Here is a 6,171-nt window from a genome sequence, read left to right as displayed (position 1 = left end):
TGGTTCAAGGATATGCTTATGAGAGCGGAGGTTCCAAGGGGAGCAAAAGAGTATGGATGACATGAAGGAGGTCGAGCCAACGACTTTAAACAAAGGCGCTGCTCGGGAGGCAACCCGAGGTGTGAGGTTTGTCTACTTTTCCCCTTTCCCTACTTATTGTGATTCCTCTTTTGCTTTATTGAGGACAATGCTCTATTCAAGTGTGGGGTAGGGAATTAGTATTCGCATTGCATGCATGTAGGTTGTTTTTTTATTGTTTTATTTTGTTTTTGGTGTGTTTTTCTTTTGTTTTTTGCTTTTGTTTTGTGTGTGTCGATTATTGCATTCCCTATCTGAGTTTTTATGGATCTCATAATAGTGCATGTGTTTTGAATCTTTTGACTATGCTTTAGTTGTTGATTTTACAAGTGTGTTATGATGATGATAATGGTTTGTTAAACTTTGGACATTTACTTGAGCATGTGCACTTTGATTGGATTACTTTTGGACCGATACTCTACAATTGTTTAAGTCCTCATATATGTATGTTTCTCCCTGTTTGTTGTCTTTAGAACTTGCTTTTTTATCTCTTTCGAAACCGCACTTATGTTATTATGCATGACATTTTTATGAGGCGTTAATTTTTCACAAGAAAAAAATAGCATGAGTAGGCCCGTTCCGTAAAACGGACGGGCCCATAAAAAAGTTTCTTGAGTAAGCTCGTATCGTAAAACGGACAGGCTCATAAAAAAGTTTCTTGAGTAAGCCCGGCCCGTAAAATGGACGGGGGCAATTTTTTTTTGAATTAATAAATATTGTGATACCTTTTACGTCTCTTGATAATGTTTTGCATCATGCTTAGATGTTTAGATTTAGATGTGGTTGCAAGCCTATGGAGATTGACATTCAAGGGCGAGATATGGATTTGAGTGACTTGCTCTTTACCGTGTTGATACATAGAGTTAAGGAACATTTGTTTTCTTATCATTGAAAGAAGCATGCTAGGAAGAAAATGTGTCTTTTGTTTAACTTATCATCTTTATCATTCATATGTCACTTGGATTGAAACAACAACTGCATATTATTAAGATTCATTGTGATGTACTTGTGTGTGATACATAAGGATCAAGTATGGGGATGTCGATAGCATGCATTTAGGTTAGAGTAGTTCATGTTTATTTTCCGGTTGTTAGTGTCTTGTTGGGGTCAGAGTCTTTGTGTTTGTTGAGTGAGGTTTTTGAGATCCGAGGTGTGTTGATGATAGTCGCTGCTATCAAGTTCCTCCATACTCGCTGAGACCTTTGTGCTTCATGGAAGAGTTAGCATTCTTTTGCTTACTCGAGGACGAGCAAGGTCTAAGTGTGGAGGAATTTGATAGGCGCAATCCAGATGGTACCAAGAGTGGTTTTAGGTGATTATAGGTGCGTGTTGGATGCACTTAGTAGTTAAATGAAGCATATGAGGCATCTGGACAAAAAACGACGAAGTGAAGACAAAGACGCGTTAGAAAGAAGCGATGAGGAGTTGATCTGAGTTCAAATGGCTTGTTCTCCCTACTCCGATGTCCTATTGAGGTGATTCTAATTTGAGGAGTTAGATATTGAAGTATTATACATTCACTCAAAATTTGAGTGCAATATGAGTTGTGAGACAAAAGTTATAGTGATTTTACTGAGCTGTCACAGGAGGCAATAGAGAGCAAACCGCTGTCGCGGTTTGTAGACCGCGGTCGCGCCTTCTGTGTAACTCCCAAGTCCGAAAGTCTTTGTAACCGCTTCATCTTTATGGGATTTAAAGAGAGTTCCGATTTTACCTTTTGGCGAGGGGAATAAGAATAGTTTTCTTGGATTTTGACCATATATATATTCCTACACTTTTCTCTGTTATTCTCATATTCTCTCATTCTCTTTTGTATTTTCTCTCTAGAAAAAAATTTAGATTTTATTTCTATTGCAAGATGATGATGAGGAACTAATAATCCATTGTTCACTGTAAAGTTTAAGGCTATTGGGTTCGGTTTTGTGGTAAGATTCTAAATGATTGTGTTTCGATTTCAATTGAGGATTGTTTCTTGATCTCTTGAGCTTTATCTTGCATTGATTTGTGTTGATTTATCTAGAATGATCAACTAGATCTTTTGATATTCATCATATTGCTAGGATTGATAATTTGATTTGAAAAGTCTTTCCTTTTGGTAGCACACTCTATTTGCATAAACTATTTGCGAGTGCCTATAGGGTAGATATCTTGAACTCATGTCAAGTATCCGACGATTTGTCCATGGTATTGCATGAGCCTACTTATCTTTGAGCTTTGTGCTGGGTTAGACCCCTACTTGCCACTATATTTTGTAGTGTTTAGTTGAATAATTTTTTGACTTAGGTGATACGACTTTATCCTAGTCAGTACTCGACTCTACAAGCTTATGTATGATACCGTCCAACCTATGTATATGTCTAACAATTGCTTCTAATACTTCATGGAATACACAAGACACCGTGTCCCCTGATCTCTGGAATCTCCCATAACTGCTCTATTAGACAGTCATAGGGAGATCATGTACATATATATACCTACTTTCTCTAAACATTCATACGACTAACGTTTCGTAGACCATAATCTCTTTGCAATTCCTTGCACAAACTTATTATAACATGTTTCTCCATTCAAAAAGTATTATTGCATCTCACATCGGATGGTAAACTCAAATTTTCTTTCATCCAATTAAGTCTGGTGTACTCGGAATTGTACACACGTGTTTTAATAAAACTTATCGTGGTATGCTTGAGAAAGTTGTGCACAAGCTTTCAACCAAAGTTGAATCCTTGGAAGCCATTTTTTCCTAATCTTACTCTGTTCTCCTCTTGAAATTGGAGGTCTTTCCATATTGAACACACAAAAACTTTACAAATATAGTTCACAATCAATATAGTTTTGTAATGAAGTTGCATAAATATTTGAAGCATATAAGACATACATAATAAGCGTATTCATGATCAATCTAGTTACATATATGACAAACACCGACAAAACATCAACAATGTTTAAAAGACACAACGAAAATTCGGGAAAATAAATTACTACCCACAAGGGACAACTCACTTGATCCACTTAATAGAAATTCATAAAACTTAAAGCAACTTCACTTCTCTCCCACCGTAGATTTATTCTCGAATTTGTAGACCAACTCATTAGCTCACGGAGTGCATATATTGTGGGTAGTATCGTACTCGTAATTAGCCAAACTCTTCTACTCGTATCCTTAGGGATATTCATAAACACTGGGCAGGCGTAGTCATCACCGAGTCTTGAAATTGCAAAACACGTCTTAGATTCCTCATCAAGTAAACCATCTTTAACCAACATATCCAACACAAAAAATACCTTGTCGTATTCATAGTTTTTCTGACCTTTGTCATTACCCGTACTATCACACTCACCTTCCATGAGAGAAAGCATCTTCTTCCCCTATCCCAAACCAATGTTATGTGCTTGCTAAATGAAGTGGGAGCCGACTTCCTTTTACGCTTCACCCTTTGTAATGGTGAACTACCCTTTGGTTTGAGACGGATGACTTGGTTAACTTGGGAAGGGCCTGCTCTAGATTTTGAAGTAGGGGATGCCAACGATTCATTGACACTCGCCAAGTAGTCCTTGTAGGATCCATCTATCCTTAAATTAGCCACTAGTGCTTGCATACTTTCTCCGCCTCCATTTTTTTCAATGTCCAAAATCATTGCCATGTGTACTCCCCAAAGTTTCTATATTTGGATGTTCAAGCGTAATAGAAAGAGGTTTTGGTGCAGAGCTATGATCCATGCTTATCGATATTACGTTATTACTTGTCGCCAACGTATTCCCAATATCTCATCCCACAGTTCACACTGATCAAGATTAACACCTTTCTTTCTGAAATTGAGGTATCCTTTCAGCTTCGTCTATTCCACAACATGTTTTGAATCAAATACAAATCACACCCGCAATAAAATCAGTACATATAATAAAAATATATAAGATAATCACCTTCTTAAATAAGTCCTAACACTCATAAGGAAGGGTCATCATTTCCGTACCTTTATCCCAACCTATCCCAATGAACTTGAACCTCAAATCACACCACCCCTTTCATATTCATGTGCTTCACTTTGTTTCTTGCAACATACTTGCCCAAAGTTAATCTTGTATGTTTTGGAAATACCTGTTTACAATTGCCCAATCATATGACTGCTTGTACCCGAACTTTATATGGAATTGTTTTAAAACCTTCATTAAGGTCACTGTCAAACTGCCCGTCCACCCAAACGGCACGCCCTTGCCGTCATCATTTCCTTGGTGAATTTCACCCTCGAACATTTTCCGCCATTTTTCTACTATGGGTCCTAAATTTTAAAAATAATATGTTCCACTTATTTGTTAATTTTTAGCTCTAAATTTATTCATTCCTTATTCACACCTAAGATACCTACACTAATTGAAATGCACTTAATATTCAGATACCACACACAATATTGAAATTAAATACAATTTTAACATATTCACGATGTTTATAACCACGAAGACCCTGAAAGCCTGTCATGGAAAGCAAGCAGTGATAGAGAAACATATCCATAAATCCTAGTCAATAATTACAGTGGTTTTTATATGCAATTACATCCATATCAAGTACTTTGTATAGTTCTTAAGGTTACATTGTAATAATTAATCATTCTTAGTACCTAATTGATTATTCATTCTAATATTCACTACCATCTCAGTTTAAAAATGAAATCGGTTTGTAAAATTATATGACTGAATTGGATGAAAAGGGAGATTTTCCTTAATTTCCTAACAATTACATTTTACCAATTACTAGTTTTGTTAGGCTCAGATCATTACTATAAATGATATTTATTTTATATTAGTTAAGCCCAGATCCTTACTATAAATGGTATTTATATTAAACTAATAAAGATGGTCAATATAATCATACACTTTAATTAGCATCTTAATTGTACACATGCATCCATATCAAGTAATTTGTAATATCCATTTTTTATTTTGTCAACAATACTAACCTGGGTATTTGAAATTTGCAGATTTGGATAACACTTCAACAACGACGCTTAATAAATCTCCTACAATTGAGAAGAATCCAGCTTTTACAACTCACTTCCTTAAATGTATAACTGGATTTAATCAAGTGAAACAATTGAAACTCGTGTCAGTAAATACACATGCCACATATCATTATAGAGAGATTGAGAAAACATACGTACTTTGGGATATTACTATATCCGGTTCTCAAGTGGAAGCCTTCAATCGTTGAATGATTTTGGGTACATCGATATGGGGGTTGCAATTATGAAGCTCATGACCCCTAGCTTCCCATCCATCCATATATACTATCCTCTAAGCTCTCTACCATGTAATGTATGCGTGACTAACATTTGCACCTGACTTACACATGACCAGGCCAATATGTAGGGGTATTAAAGTAAATGTGATAAGTTTCATTTCCAATATCAACAACGTTTAACAAACACCATTTCCCAAATATTATTCATCCATTTTCATATCAGCATCAGCATCAACATCAACATCAACACGCTTCAACACAAATTAAACGAACATACACTAAATCTCCATAATCGCATAAATACAAGGAAGAGTAGCAAAATACTTACTATTCCTACAGGAACATAACTAAAACACGATGAATTGGGGAAATAGCGTCGTAATGGATCGAAAGAGGTGAACGGAGTGTTTTTAAAGGTTGAAATCGGGTTTGAACCTTGGACAAAGGGGTGGGGATAACACCCCTATCACCTAAGTAACACATTATTAACACCTGGTTTGATTGCACTATGTCTAGACCGGGATACTCTTCGATTTCCTTATATTATGCTCGTTAACTTCTTGTTAATTTCACTAAGCTAATGTTGACTCGTCAAGACTTGTATTCTCCGGCCTTTCCCCATTACAATTGCATTGCAACATCAAAATTATTTCAATATAGGCCCCCAACTTCTCCCCCGTCTCCGGCTCTGCCCTCCGCAGTCCTTACTTGCTAATCCTTGCCCCAAACTCTCTCCACCAACTCAGGGCAAGACACTCAACGACAAGTTCATTTCGAACTCATCAACTTCCATGTAAGAATTCTAACCCAATCTCACCATCCATCTCCAACACATCTCCTACGATTCGCTATTTTTT

This window comes from Phyllobates terribilis, unplaced genomic scaffold, assembly GCF_046119375.1.
Source record: "Phyllobates terribilis strain yellow unplaced genomic scaffold, ASM4611937v1 Scaffold_5824__1_contigs__length_48872, whole genome shotgun sequence".
Taxonomy (NCBI): domain Eukaryota; kingdom Metazoa; phylum Chordata; class Amphibia; order Anura; family Dendrobatidae; genus Phyllobates; species Phyllobates terribilis.
This window is presented reverse-complemented; position numbering follows the sequence as displayed.